Source organism: Scardinius erythrophthalmus (genome assembly GCF_964197995.2).
Source record: "Scardinius erythrophthalmus genome assembly, chromosome: 2".
Lineage (NCBI taxonomy): Eukaryota > Metazoa > Chordata > Actinopteri > Cypriniformes > Leuciscidae > Scardinius > Scardinius erythrophthalmus.
The window spans coordinates 64,630,900-64,647,014 of record NC_138222.1 but is presented as its reverse complement, the minus strand read 5'-3'; the positions used below and the strand labels follow the sequence as shown (position 1 = coordinate 64,647,014).

Sequence of the window (16,115 nt, the reverse complement as noted above, 5' to 3'; positions counted from 1 at the left end):
TTAAATATTTAAAGGCAATTTCAAAGAGAATAATATCTCTTTTCCAAGAGAGACCTGAGAACCATTGCTCACCTCTAGCTCACTCTGTAACTTGGACAAACCATCAGGGCCGGCTCTAGCCCTTTGGTTGCCCTAGGCAAGATTGAGTTTTTGCCCCCTTTTGCCCGCTATTCTAATTTTTCGAGTTTCACCTGTAGTCACTCCAACACTTCAACAAGCAAAATATGACTTAAATGATACACTCTAATAAATTGCACATACAAAAATGCTACAAAGAATGTTCATTGATGAACAAACAAAAATGCTCTAATAGTAATAGTCACTCCAACACTTCAACAAGCAAATTATGACTTGAAGAATCAACTGTAATACATTGCTCATACACAAATTCTACAAAGAATGTTCAAGGATATTTACCGAATTGGATTAATTTAAGCAAATTATGACCATTAAACTGGTTTAACTATACCCTCTACAAACAAATGTGCTATTATGGATAATGTAAGTACCACTACAAAATTAAAAGATTTAGTTATATCACTATCTCAAATAATAAAAGATGAACAGTTGTTTCTGCCATTTCTATTCACCTTCTATAGCTAGCTAGTGATAGCTTAGTGACAGCAATGAAACGTCCAATATTAGGTGATGTAGGCAGTAGGCTACAATACTAAGTAAATTTATTTCATTTGACACCTTAATAGCTGAGATGAGAAGACTTACTCTATACTGAGCTTTATTTTTTATCTTCTTCCTTTCTCCGTTTTCGTCCCTGTGCACCAGAGGTTTAGACAGCTTCTGTCACGGTTCATAAATTCATTGTTTCCTTCGTGTCTCGTGTAACTGTTGTTCTGTGTGTGTGTTTGTGTGTGTGTGTGTGAGTGGGCGTGGCACTCATTCCGGATGATCAGCAATCCAGCTGATCTCATTCATCACCCCAGCTGCAGCTCATTCAGTCTCCTATAAAACCTCACTGCATTCTTCTCTCATTGTCAGATCGTTGGTTGATGTCTCCCGTTTGTGATCCCAGTATTGTCGGCGTTCCTGTTTCCTGTTCCAGTTCCTGTTCTCTGTTCTTCGGATATCGTCTTCACTTGGGTTTCACGGTTACGGCACTTCACCACGGACCTCGCTGACCATCCAGTCCCTGTGTCACCAGCATCTCACTCATCATCGGACTTTCACCTGTTACATCATCGGACTTGCACTTGTTATATCTTCAATAAACCTGAGTTACTTGCATTCTGCTTCTGTCGTCTTGATTCACCATGACAGAACGATCTGACCACGCTATGGAAGCAGCAAGTGATCCTTCATCTCTGGAAACCTTTGTCAGCACCAGTATACAACGCATGGATCACCAAGAGAAAAACCTCAACGACACAGCTCGGGCAGTTCAAGCGCTGGTGACACAGGTGTCCGAGCTCACCCAGCAACTTCAGATCTTGCGTAATCCCACTGCGCCACCCACACCGCCCGTTCCCCCCACACCACCGGAGAACACTTCCCAGTCGGAGCCGCGCCTTCCTATACCTGAGTCCTATGCAGGTGAGCCAAGCTTTTGCAGAGCGTTTTTGACTCGCTGTTCGATGCATTTTTCCCTGCAGCCGAGAACCTTCGCCAACGAGTCAGCCAAGGTGGCTTTCGTTTTGACTCTCCTGACTGGGAAGGCAGCACTCTGGGGAACGGCGGTGTGGGAGAATCAAGACCCATGCTGCACCTCGTTCCAGACACTCTCCGCCGAAATGAAGAGGGTCTTCGACCGCGCCAGCACCGGGAGAGAGGCGGCTCGCATCCTAGCTGAGCTAAGACAAGGAGAGAGGTCAGTTTCTGACTATTCTATTGAGTTTCGTACTTTGGCGGTAGAGTGTCATTGGAACGAGGAGGCGCAGTGGGACATGTTCCTGCATGGGCTGGCTGACCGCATCCAAAGGGAGATCTACGCCCTGGACCTGCCCACGTCTCTAAACGGACTTATAGAACTGGCACTTCGAGTAGACGCTCGTTTATCCCGTGTGGAGCGGAGAAGATTGCCTGGTCGAATGGCGGAAGGAGTAGAGCTTCCACGGTCCAGCGGCGGGGATGCGGTCAGCCCCGTCTACGATCACGAGCCCATGCAGGTTGGGCGGGCTCGGCTTACTCGGGAGGAGAAGGAGAGGCGGAGGTCCCAAGGACTTTGTCTTTACTGTGGAGCAGCTGGTCACTTTGCGTTCGGTTGTCCGGTAAAAGGGCAAGCCCGGCAGTAATTCTGAGGCTACTGTCGGGTGGGATCTCCGCCGAGAAGACCTCACCAACATCCACGCTCCTCCCAGTAAGACTGAGGTGGTCAGCTCACGAGCACGACGGACAAGCACTGGTGGATTCAGGGGCAGAAGGTAATTTTATGGACTGCACGTTTGCACACAAGTTTCAAGTCCCCTTATTACCACTCACCCGCAAGATAGAAGTCCGCACACTCAATGGTCAAGATCTACCCAACATTTCACACACCACCGGACCCGTCACGCTCATCACATCTGGCAACCACATTGAGACCCTGTCATTTTACATTCTGGACTCCCCTCTTGCACCCATAGTTTTAGGACATCCCTGGCTCATCAAGCATAATCCCAAGATAGACTGGCAGCAGCGCACGGTGTTGGAATGGAGTACTAAGTGTCATGAGTCTTGTCTTGTCTCTGCTTGTCCGTCTGTTTCTGTCTCTGTGTTTCAGGAGGAGGCAGGGGATTTATCTAACGTGCCCACGGAGTACCTCGACCTGAAGGAAGTGTTCAGTAAGTCTCGGGCTGCTTCTCTTCCTCCGCATCGTCCCTATGACTGTGCAATAGACTTACTGCCAGGTAAAGCTCCGCCTAAGGGCAAGTTATATTCGCTTTCTGTTCCAGAGAGGGGGGCCATGGAGAAATATATTTCTGATTCTCTGGCATCCGGGTTCATCCAGCCTTCCTCATCTCCAGCGGGGGCGGGGTTCTTTTTTGTGGGGAAGAAGGACGGTTCTCTGCGACCTTGTATTGATTACCGAGGGCTGAACAACATCACGGTAAAGAATACTTATCCTTTGCCGTTGATGTCTTCAGCCTTCGAGAGGTTGCAGGGAGCGTCCGTCTTCACTAAATTGGACTTGCGTAATGCTTATCATTTGGTCCGCATCAGGAAGGGGGATGAGTGGAAGACTGCTTTTAACACCCCCAGGGGGCACTTTGAATACTTGGTCATGCCCTTCGGGCTGTCCAACTCTCCAGCAGTCTTCCAAGCACTCGTCAATGACGTGCTGCGAGATATGGTCGACCAGTTTCTATATGTCTACCTGGATGACATATTGATTTTTTCGTCTTCTCTCCAGGAACACGTGCAGCACGTCCGACGAGTGCTCCAGAGGTTGTTAGAGAATGGGCTTTTTGTCAAGGCGGAGAAATGCGATTTTCATGCACAGTCTGTTTCTTTTCTAGGGTACATTGTGTCGGCTGAGGGAATTCGGATGGATCCGGAGAAGGTTAAGGCTGTGGTGGAATGGCCAACTCCAGATTCCCGTAAGGCCCTACAGCGGTTTCTGGGGTTTGCCAATTTCTACCGGCGGTTCATTCGCAATTTCAGCCAACTAGCCTCGCCTCTGACTGCCTTGACCTCCCCCAGAACTACGTTCAGGTGGTCAGACGCAGCTAAGGCTGCGTTTGCCAAACTCAAAAGTCGCTTTGTTTCGGCTCCCATCTTGATTACCCCTGATCCATCACGTCAGTTCGTGGTGGAGGTTGATGCGTCAGAGGTGGGGGTAGGTGCAGTGATCTCTCAGCGTTCTCCCTCAGACGATAGAATGCACCCGTGCGCGTTTTTGTCCCATCGTTTGTCTCCTGCCGAATGCAATTATGACATTGGTAACAGAGAATTGTTGGCGGTCAAGTTAGCATTGGAAGAATGGCGTCACTGGTTAGAAGGGTCGGGGGTACCTTTTATCGTCTGGACAGACCATAAGAATTTGGAATACATTAGAACTGCTAAAAGATTGAACTCCAGGCAGGCTCGGTGGGCACTTTTTTTCGGACGTTTTGACTTTACACTCTCGTACCGCCCGGGTTCCAAGAACATCAAACCCGATTCTTTATCGCGTATTTTTGATCGTTCCGAACGCCCGTCTACTCCCGAGTGCATTTTACCCGAGAATCTATTTGTCTCCACACTCGTATGGGAGGTCGAATCGAAGGTCAAGAGAGCCTTAGAAGGGGTAACGCCCCCGGTCGGTTGCCCACCGAACCGCTTATTTGTGCCGGAGGGATTACGGTCCGACGTTATTCAGTGGGGGCATTGTTCCAATGTGGCTTGTCATCCAGGAGTTAATCGAACCAAGTTTTTGGTCAAGCAACGATTCTGGTGGCCTCTCATGGCTCGTGATGTTCACAGTTTTGTTTTGGCTTGCTCAGTTTGTGCCACTGGTAAGACTTCCAATCGCTCCCCAGATGGGTTACTCCAACCGCTGCCTGTCCCTTCGAGACCCTGGTCCCATATTTCGCTAGATTTTATCACCGCCCTCCCACCCTCTCGGGGTAACACGGTAGTTTTGACCGTGGTGGACCGGTTCTCGAAGGCGACCCATTTCATCCCCTTGCCCAAATTACCCACAGCCAAGGAGACAGCGTTGGTTGTCGTTAATCACGTCTTTCGCTTACATGGCCTCCCGACAGACGTGGTTTCCGACAGGGGACCCCAATTTGTGTCCAAATTTTGGCGAGAATTTTGTAGATTGTTAGGGGCGACTGTAAGTCTGCCCTCAGGGTTTCACCCCCAGAGCAATGGACAAACTGAGAGAGCCAACCAAGATTTGGAGAGAACGTTGCGATGTTTGGTTTCCAAGAATCCTTCCTCGTGGAGTCAGCAATTGTCTATGGTGGAGTACGCACACAATACGTTACCAGTGTCATCTACGGGCCTATCTCCGTTTGAGTGTAGTGTAGGTTACCAGCCACCTATATTTCCTAGTCTGGAATCCGAAGTCGCGGTTCCCTCTGCCCACGCATTTGTCCAGAGGTGTCGTCGCACCTGGACTAGAGCCCGTGAGACTCTACTCCAGGCGGGAGCGCGCACCAAGGCCAAAGCCGATCGCCACCGGTCTAGGCCTCCCGTATACGTCGTTGGTCAAAAAGTGTGGCTTTCTACTAAAAATATTCCGCTCCGCTCCGTTTCTAATAAACTTGCTCCTAAATTTATCGGCCCGTTTACTGTCACCAAGATCATTAGTCCGGTGGCAGTCCGCCTCAACCTCCCTCCAGTGTACAGGAGGATTCACCCCGTGTTTCATGTATCCAAAATTAAACCCGTGTTTTATTCCCGTATTAATCCGCCAGCCCCGGTTCCCCCACCGCCGCGTCTCGTAGACGGGGAACCAACCTATTCGGTAGATCGTATTCTGGACAAGAGGCGGAGGGGACGCGGATTCCAGTACTTGGTGGACTGGGAAGGTTACGGTCCGGAGGCGAGAAGTTGGGTACCTGCCAGAGACATTCTGGATCACTCCCTTATTGATGATTACAATCGACAGGTAAGGGAGCCTAGGGACGCCAGGAGGCGTTCTTAGGGGAGGGGGTACTGTCACGGTTCATAAATTCATTGTTTCCTTCGTGTCTCGTGTAACTGTTGTTCTGTGTGTGTGTTTGTGTGTGTGTGTGTGTGAGTGGGCGTGGCACTCATTCCGGATGATCAGCAATCCAGCTGATCTCATTCATCACCCCAGCTGCAGCTCATTCAGTCTCCTATAAAACCTCACTGCATTCTTCTCTCATTGTCAGATCGTTGGTTGATGTCTCCCGTTTGTGATCCCAGTATTGTCGGCGTTCCTGTTTCCTGTTCCAGTTCCTGTTCTCTGTTCTTCGGATATCGTCTTCACTTGGGTTTCACGGTTACGGCACTTCACCACGGACCTCGCTGACCATCCAGTCCCTGTGTCACCAGCATCTCACTCATCATCGGACTTTCACCTGTTACATCATCGGACTTGCACTTGTTATATCTTCAATAAACCTGAGTTACTTGCATTCTGCTTCTGTCGTCTTGATTCACCATGACAGCTTCATTTTCGATCAACGCGCCAGCAGCAGAGCACTTCCCTAACGTAACGTAACGCAACCCTCCCGCCAGAAATGGTCGACAATAATCATAAATTCAATCTAATAATCAGGTTGACAAGTAATTAAACGTGTGGCTGAGGGGGCGCCCTATGATGATCATGTTTAATAAACATGTTTTATTTCGCGTTTTGTTCTAATTCTATGATTAATAAGAAGTAGGTCTAAGTGCGACACTAGAGTGCGTCCGCGCTCCCAACACATTTGGCCTATAGCAATCGCCGGCCCTGTCAAGTCAAGTCAAGTCATCTTCATTTATATAGCGCTTTTAACAATGTAGATTGTTTCAAAGCAGCTTTACAGAGATAAGCGTATAATGTAAGGTAACAGAGATTGTTTTGGCTTTATAGCAGAGTTAAGTTATTTTCAATCTAAAGTTAGTTTTGATTGATTTGCTTCCGTCGCAACGATCATTTGTTATTAAATTAGGGGCCGCTAAGACGACACCATTCTCTCTACACAGACTTTAAACGCGAACCTGTGAGAAACACTGATGGCGTTCACATGCGCATTTAGAATGGGTTCTATAGTTATGTGCGTTTGAATATACGCAGGTTTGGAATTCCCTACAAGCCAAGCCTAAACAAAGTACTTGTCTTTCCTTATAGATTTTGATAAAGAATTTTATTTTATTTTGTTGCTTTGGGGTAGGAACGCGAAACGAATTTTCCCGACAACGCCTTATCTGTATAGTGGTAGAGGGATCCTCCATAGGGAGAGACTAGTTGGCACTTCAGCACTGCGTTGTCATCGGTCCAGGCGCAGGTCCTTCGTCAGATCTGGATACGGCCCGGATCCGGCAGGCTGCAGGAAAACCTCGGGATAAACACAGACACTAAAATTAGCGTAGATGCCATTCTTCTCATGATGTAACTAGTACATCAGGATTTATGGGAAGTGTTCCCGGTTCCGGCTGACCTAATCTATGCAGCCTAACATTAAATTATAGAAGTCTATAATGTATTATGTGAATGCTAGGTCAAAGAGATGTGTCTTTAACCCTCAGAGGTCGGAGATCACGCCGGCGTGATCTGCTCGCTTTTTTCCTTATGAGTTGAATTGAGACCCAAAATACTCTTTTGACTTTGATTTTACAAAACAAGTTTCATACATCAATCGATTCTGTTAAATGTGTATTATTTTTGTGTATACTCACAATAAAAACATAGTGTTTTGCTTTTCGACAAATAAAGAAAAATAAACACGAAGCGAGTTCTGCCTTTTCTCTGTCCGTGTAGTCCATTCTGAAACGCGTCCGAAAATGAACCATAACTCAGTGAATACTTCTCACACATACATGTGATATATGTCTTTATGAAGCTTGAAATCTCTTCTTTAAAATGAAGTAATTTATATAAAAAACAAATATTCTCATCTTGTGAAATCTGTATTAAAAGAGAGCGATTCCAGTCGACCTAATTTATGCACCTACAGTCGTACAGAATGTTCTCCGTATAGCTGCTCACCTTTTTTTCACGTGATTTGGACACATATTGCACTGGGAAAATGTCCAATGTGCTGTGATACTGGCAAGCTATAAAGAAAAATGAACAAATTAAGTAAGTACAAACCATTGCTATGTAACCATATAAACCCACAGAAAGGGTATTGTATGCATTTCTCTTTGAAATAATAGACCAGAAGTAAATGCACATGCACATCATAATTTCCTTGGATTATTCCGAAGCCCCGAAAACTCCAATGTAAAATTAGTCAATTAAGCAAGTAAAAGACATTTTCAACTAATATTACGTTAATGGTTATCAGACCTGTAATGTACTAAACTAGCAATAAGAAGATATTATATTGTGGGCCAAAAAGCTTTTAGATTAGGATTAGTTAAGAGTTTAGGACTTATTATTTAATTAATTTTGAATTAAAAATACTTAGCATTTTCCTACCATGGTCATTGTTTTGGCTTCTTTTACTTTTCCTTTTAGCTGAAATTTTGACAGCTGACTTCCTGTATAGAGAAACAAAAAACTTGTGTAAACTGCAATAGAGGTGTGTGGTGTCTGCCTTGAATACCAGGTGAATACTTGCGAGTACACAGCAATGCAGGACAATCTGTTGACACTTTCTCTGATGACTTCACCATTGGGCATTGCCACATTGCATTATGGCACACCGGATGCCAAACTGCTGCCATACAAATAACTCCATGTTATATGAAAAAGTAGAAAAAGAGCAACTTATGAAATACCATCTGACTTCTGAGTGTGGTGTGCTGCTACTTTTTGTACATGGACACATTCTTTACTATTCTGTATCTCATATTCTACATAGTCAAGATTGCCCTTAATGCTCTGCCTCTTCTATTCTGTATTGACACTTACCTGTTTGCTGCTACTATTTTCTTCTTCGCCTCAATCTCTTTTTTCCCCATTTCCTCTGCCTGTTCTCTCTGCTGGTCTGTCTCCATCAGTCCCAGCTCTTCGAAGTCTTCCTGTCCCTCCATCTCTTGTCTCTCCACTTGGTCTTCCTGTACCTCTATCTCTCCTCTCTCACTCTCTACTCTCTCTTCCTGTACCTCTATCTCTCCTCTCTTCACTCTCTCACTCTCTACTCTGTCTTCCCGTGCCTCTATCTCCATCTCCTGCATGTCCCTCCTCTCAGTCTCTCCTATTTCATGTTGCCCCCCATGTCCTCTCTGGTCTTCATCATCTATTTCTTTTTCTGACTCATCTTCTTCTCCTGTGCTCTCTTGCTGCCCCACCTCCTCTCTTTCAAGATCACATGCTGTGATAAAAAAATAAAACAAAACAAGACATTTAAGATGCAGTATGTGGTTCAAAATGTGAGTAACCAAAGAAATATAAAAAGTTTAAGACAAAAGATAAGTAGAACAAAATTACCCAGAACCAGCAATCTAGATTGTGTGAAAAATTCTCTGTACTGACATTTAAAACCAATCCAACTGGATAGGTACACAATACAGGATAAATCTTAGAGAGTCATGAATGTACTGATGTTGTGATGTGACCTACCTTCTAACAAACCTTCAAATAGGCACAATATCTTCTCCAAGACTGCATGCGCTACCACTGGCAGCTCAAAGGGGAACTGGAGCTGGGCCATCCACTTTTTGTTTTGTGGTCTGTACTTTCCCCACAGCAGGAGGGGAAAGTACCCTAGGGCCTTCAGTTTCTCCACCTTAACATAGAAAAATAATAAGCAAACACACAGAGATTTCTAAGACAGGGTTACAAAGGCAAGAAAGACGTTATTATTATACACATACAAGCTGTCTTTAAAAAAGTTATTATGGGTTTTTATTAGGGGTGTAACGATACCCTCATGTTACGAATCAATACATATCACGATACTGAACTCACGATACGATACTATTGTGATACTTCAAGACATGTACAAGGTTAACAAAAAAAGTGCTGTTGATTAAAATGCTAAATTTAATGTTACATTGTGGGTGTAAATGAATAGGTTTGGACTTGGTGCTGATGCACGGGACAAAAAATATTCATGATTCTGAAGCTGAAAACAGAATCATTTTGGACGAATATGCTTGCACTCTGTTACTGACTAGATATATTTTAAATTTTGGCCACATTTTACTGGTAACATCAGACATTTGGCATTATCAAGACCTACACATATTCCCCCATTGCATCACTATACATTATATTCAACATTATATAGTAGTTTCATGAAGTTCTGACTAACACTAACTATACACAATACATATTGTCACTATCAGTCCATGATACATATTGTTGCATTTTTGTATTGCAATATATTGTGACACGATATATATTGTTACACCCCTAGTTTTTATAAGGGTGAATGTCCTTTCTGGAGTAACTGAGGCATATGCAAATGTATCTTTTCCTGTAAGAAATCAAACTTTCATTCTAAAAGATTCTGTACTGCCCCTGCATCAGCAAGTGACTTAACCTACTCTACTGCATGACCACACTGTAAAAAAAACCCCAAATTTTACAGGAAATAACTGATTTGTCCAGTAGTTGCTGATGGAATGATAGTTATATCAGCTCATTCGTGTGTGCTGTTGCTAGCTAATTGTTAACTGCAAGAGATTTCCATTTTATAGAGAATGTTTCACAATAATCAACTTGGAACTACCTGTAAAATAACTGTTTTTTGTAAAACACTTATGAATTAAGATATTTTACCTTAATTTTACAGTTTTTGTTTGGCAAACGCTTCTGCCAGTCATTGACCATTTCCTTTTTAACGATCTTTAACCAATATTTTCATTTTTACAGTGCAGTGAACCAAAAGAAAAACCTCTTAGTGTAAAGTGGCCTTGGATACTGGGGCTGAATGAATACAAGTTGTAGGCCGGGCTAAATTCTGTGTATTGTTTTAATATTTATATATGGACTAGCTAATTATTATCTGAAATATAATTATTATTATCTCAATGCAGTTGGGTTGATGACATCATGACAACATAACTGCATGACATTACCATAGTTGCTGCTTCCTTGCACAATGTAAATACAATTCTATATTTCTGTAATGTGGACAGGAACCTGAAATGCCTGACCAAAAGAGAAAGACAAAATTTTTATTACCAGCAGGGCACTGTTGTCAAAAATCTTTGCCTGATTGCGGGACTTTTTGAGCCCATTCATTTGCTCTGGTCCGGAACCCTTTCATACGGGCCGTCTGCCTGGACTTCATGTCCAGCAGCTTCCCACACTGAGTAAGGGAGAGAGACAAGAGAGAGCGGTATGACTCACGGGAATAAAAAAAAACTGGGGTCCAGTTGATCAAGCATTACTGATTTTCTAGCCCTCTATTTACAAGGGCCTAAATAATAACTTGGATACCAAGTTTATGCAATTCATTGAACAGACAGACTAAATATGCAGCTGAGTCAATGCACTGGCACATTTTAATAATATTAAAAGGCATAATGCTAAAACCTAGTTAGATATGTATCCATATTTTAATGGAAAATACAAATGTCCATTATCGGGCCACAGACATTATAACTTAAAGGGATAGTTCACCCAAAAATGACAATTTTGTCATTGTTTACTCACCCTCAAGTTGTTCCAAACCTGGATGAGTTTTTCTTCTGCTGAACACAACTGAAGATATTTTAAAGAATGCTGGTAATCAAACAGTTGAAGCACCCATTGACTTCCATTGTATTTTTTTTTTTCCTACAATGGAAGTCAATGGGTGCTTCAACTGTTTGATTACCAGCATTCTTTAAAATATCTTCAGTTGTGTTCAGCAGAATAAAGAAACTCATCCAGGTTTGGAACAACTTTGAGGGTGAGTAAACAATGACAATATTTGGGTGAACTATCCCTTTAAGTTGTCATTGTGGTATGCGCTAGTGTAGATGTTGCCATTTTCTTAAAATATGGATAATCTAAAAGAACTGAGTGACCACAGTGGAGATTCACTGCAATATAAAGTACTGTCTGTAATAGACAGATTCAATGTCAAATATATAGCCTTGTAAGAGGATGTCATTTAAAGGAACCAATAGTCAAAAATTAAATAACAGCGGGCCGGGTACCTTTCCATCAGGTGGGAAATGTAACATTTTGAAAAATACCTACTGTGATGCAAATTTGTATGGTAACAAAACTCTTTCTTTCTTTCTTTTTTATGATGAACTTAATGTCTCCACTGCAAACTCCTGTTTTATTGTCACTCTATTGCATGGGCAACAAATACTGAGATATTAGAAATAAATATACTTTATTTTAATTTGGACTTAATGACTCTGGCTTTAAAGCAACACCAAGTAGGATTGTTTACCTTCAAATAATGTTTCCAAAATCATTTCAGTGGTTCAAGTCATGACAGGGTGAAAGGCACTTATGCCACCGCTTTGCGGTCCTTTATCTGGTATATTAGCTATGTAAGATTGCCAGATCGGGTCACGTTTCTGTAGTTCTAATGAGACATAAGAAAACTACAAATATGACTTGCTTTACGGCAAGCGCTACAATTGCCGATAGGTGGAGCGTACTTGAGCGAGCGTGCGCGTGCGACAGTAGGATGCGGTAGGCTAAATTATTTACGACAGCGGAAATGGACAATTCTGCTTCCAACCTGTAGGGCGACCGCAGAGGAAAAGTTCCTTGGTGTTGATTTAATGCATGAAAATGGGGGTTAGCAGTTAGACAGTTCAATAGCCTATTGTACATTATTTACCTTGGTGCATCTTCTATTGGCACAATTTATCTTTTCCATGCAACGGGTGCACTGTCGAAGAGTTGATCCACCTGGCATTTTCACTACAAACAAAACAAAAATAAATTATAATTATCGACATGCAACATAACAAAATTTTTAATTCTGTGGGAGGGCCTGATGTGAGCATATCCTATGCCTTTCCAATGTCGCTACAAAGATAAACAACGACATAAATTTTTCTTTATTGTCCACCATGGATAGATTGTTTTGGACCTAGGGATGGGTGACATCAGACAAACTGCATATTAACTTAAGTAATCCAATTGATGTTAATGATATTGAAATGCAAGGTAAAGTAAGTGTGTGATATCAAAGTTAGTATGGGTAGCACTTTACACAACACACATTAGGCCTATAGGGTAATATCACAAAGTAACTTATTTTATGGTAATGACAAATAACTTTTGTAATATTAATGTGTACATTTTTGGCAAAAATGTGTAATTATTAGCATTACAACAGTACTACATCATCAATGTAGAAATTGATGCAATGCACTATGTAATACTTTGGAAGCACTGGCTTACTACTACCTTCTCTATGTAATGGAACTTCCATATTCTTGAGGACAGATGAGGTTGTGTGACAGTACTGTTACCCAATAACTATTGTGAAATAGTGGGAATGACACAATGGCAGACATTCCAAGTCTCCCGGAAGTTCCGGGAGTCTACCGCATATTGACTCCCTGATGCCCGCAAATTAGTTAAAATCTCCCGATTAAAAAAAATCCCGAAACTCTTAGTTTATCTCTACTCCCGAACCGAATTAATCGGAACAACGATAGGCCTATGCAATGCAAAAAGCATCTCTCCCCTCCATGCGCACTAATTAGTCCACATTATTAATATTGACCCCTAGGGGGTCCCGTAGGCTTAGGCTAACCATGACACTTTAGCTAAAAACTTTAGCAAACACTAATTCACTCTGTTGATTTGTAGTGCTGTCATCAGCCATGTCAAAACATGATTAAAAACACTTTTTTATTTCTTTCAAACTGCAACATACAGCAGAAGTTAGCTTAGGCTAATGTCAATGGTAGGATACCAGCTGTGCTAACGGAGCAGCCCACGGTTCCACTAACAACTAATTTTAACGCATTACGCTGCCATTTTGACGCGACCCATGTAACAGAAACACTGAAATAATTAAAATAATACAGTTAACACCGTGATCTCATTACAAAAAAAGGATTGCTGCCCTTACTTACCTGTTTGAAGGTGTAACGATTACGATACGCGCATCAGGTGCAGGCGAACTGAGCCTCGTTGGTGACGTCATTGCAGTTGAAGGTGATGCGTGGTATTTAGATGCATCTGCTCTCCACCGAAGTTAATGGGAAGGATTGGCGTATCATATGCACGCAAAATTGGATTTTGGCGTATTCATTGCACGCAATTTGAAAGTGTAAAGTCGTGTTATTTATACGCAGACTGATGAGAACGGGTTGGTATCGATAGTAGAAACATTGATCAGCAACGCTGCTATTGGCTGTTCAGCGTGGCCAAAGAGCGCGCTCAGTTTTTCTCCTCAGCAGAGCAAGAACTAATAGTCGAAGTTTATTCGGAATTTTAATGTTTAATCAAAACGCCAGGGAACACCTCAAAGTCTGAAAAAGCCAGGAGAGAGGGCTGGCAAAAAGTAGCAGACAATTTAAATCCATTAGAAGTGGCCATGTTAGATGTTTTTATCACTTATTAGCCTATATTTTTGTATTTTAATAATTGCATAATTACTTTGTTCATTGTAATGTCAGTCACCACACTAGAACATGGAAACAAATAAAAGTGAAGTACAAAAATATTCTACATAATGGTATAATTTTTAGTTATATTATAGTCTCTTTTATAAAAGGCACTGTTAAATAAATGGTTATTCTGTTTATAAAAGCAACCAAGAAAAAGGCTGAAAAAAAGAAAAGATCTTAATAGCCTACACTGTAAAATAATTTTTTGCAGCATTAAATTAAGGCCGTATAGTCATTTCAACCGTTAAATCTTGAGTAATGATGAATTGCTTTGATTTGTGAAAGTGAAAACTGATAAACTTGTTAATGTAAAAATATTTTGCCATGAGTTATTGATCACATTTTTCCCAAGTGTAGTTCATTGTAATGACATTGTGTTTTCCTCTTTTGTGCACTTTTACATAATACACCAACACTTGCATCTGTTCCCAAGAAATTGGTGGAAAGAGAAGAGTCTGCACAGACAGAGGAGACATAGGCCTACAGGTGGGCAGTGAGAGCCAACGTTTCCTTTTTATTTGTTGCATGAGGCATGTGTCTAATATCTCTTGATGCAGGCACTTGACCACTGGCTTTTTTCTTTTTTTTTTTTTTTGGCAATGTTGTGTAATATGGCACATGCAACAATGTCACAGGCCCTGTCAGGTGTGCAACCCTCAGACTTTTCAGACACTGAAATCTTCCCTTTAGTTAGCCAAAGTTCATTTCATTGTGTGCCCTTGTCCTGGCTAGAGCTGCATTGTAACTCCCCCCTGGTCTCTGTAACCCCTGCTCCATCTGCGGTCGAGTGTGCGGCTCAAGGATCGGACTCGACGCCCACGTGAAGTGGCACCAGCGGCAAGGTTGCTGTGAGTGAGTGAGTGAGTGAGTGAGTGAGTTAGTGAGTGACTTAGTGAGTGAGAGAGAGAGTGAGTTAGTGAGAGAGTGAGTGAGAGAGTGAGTTAGTGAGAGACTACGATTGGTAGAGCGATGGCGGTTATGGTGGCCACGGAGAGAACTTGGCGAGCATCGGGGAGAAAGAGAAGGCCTTTCTCCTTGATCCCCCAGTTTCACTTTCTGAACTTTTTGGGACCTCTGTTGAGGCCTTACAAGTTCAGGGCCGCCTACAAATCTTATATACCACGCCGGGTCAAGTCCACACACAGACAGCCTGAGTTGTGGTGTCCAGGCCTTTGAGCTGGCGCTGGGTCAAGTCCTTCGTGTGAATCATAAAGGTGTTTCCTCATTAAAGCATGAAGCTCGGGCAGTGGCCGTAGGGTGTAGTACCAGTAGGGGGATTTTACTCTGTGTTAAATATTTTTGTGCTTGTCACAGCCATTATTGGCAAACATCCCCTTAGCATGGCAGCGTGGGTATTTCGCTCCTCAATGTGTCTCAGGACGCACTACGGTTTTAAATACAAGTAACCAAAGCAATACAAAAACTAAAAAATAATGACTTGTTTCAAGGTCCTGAAATAATCAGGCCTCTTAACATCACAGACCCCAATGGGAGAAAAGAGAAGGGAGATACTGTTTTTACAAGCATGTAAACATGATCCATTTACATGAGGAAGATATCAGTTACTGGTTATTTTCATGCTCTGAGATGCCATTGAATGAAATAAGGATCGTTATGATGCAGCAAAGTCAGAACGAGAATCAGTCTCGGCATCTCCACACTGAAGTTCATACTGATGGAAAATTTCCACTGATGTTAAAGGCTCTTAATGGAAATAAGATTCAAATAAAAAACCTTTATTTTTAACCATAGAATAAAATAATAATAAAAAAAAATGCATGTAATTTGTCAGGGAATCAAGGAAAGCGGTCACTTTACAGTGACTGACAGGATTGCATTAACAGATTCCTCCTGAACTTCATAAATAAAAAAAAAAAAAAAATATATATATATATATATATATATATATATATATATATATATATATATATATATATATATATATATATATATACACATAAATATATAGCTGCAATTTTTCTAATCATAAACTAATAAATAAATATCCATGATTCCTATCTGAACTATTAAGATTAAAACAACATTTAAAA

The 16,115-nt window shown here is 42.2% G+C and overlaps 1 protein-coding gene and 1 pseudogene across 2 annotated transcripts in view; both read right to left on the bottom strand.

Moving 5' to 3' along the window:
- LOC308686976 (uncharacterized protein) overlaps positions 1 to 16,115 on the bottom strand; it is a 176,017-nt gene that overhangs the window by 115,598 nt on the left and 44,304 nt on the right. The gene's annotated exons all lie outside the window — the stretch shown is intronic.
- Positions 7,231 to 16,115, bottom strand: part of LOC308686980 — a 52,965-nt pseudogene continuing 44,080 nt past the window's right edge. Inside the window, exons 5-10 of the transcript XR_014032231.1 lie at positions 12,276 to 12,358; positions 10,670 to 10,796; positions 9,101 to 9,266; positions 8,450 to 8,852; positions 8,015 to 8,076; positions 7,231 to 7,647 (exon numbers count right to left, since the gene is read on the bottom strand). The product of XR_014032231.1 is annotated as an uncharacterized misc_RNA (transcript). The remainder of the gene's footprint in view (positions 7,648 to 8,014; positions 8,077 to 8,449; positions 8,853 to 9,100; positions 9,267 to 10,669; positions 10,797 to 12,275; positions 12,359 to 16,115) is intronic.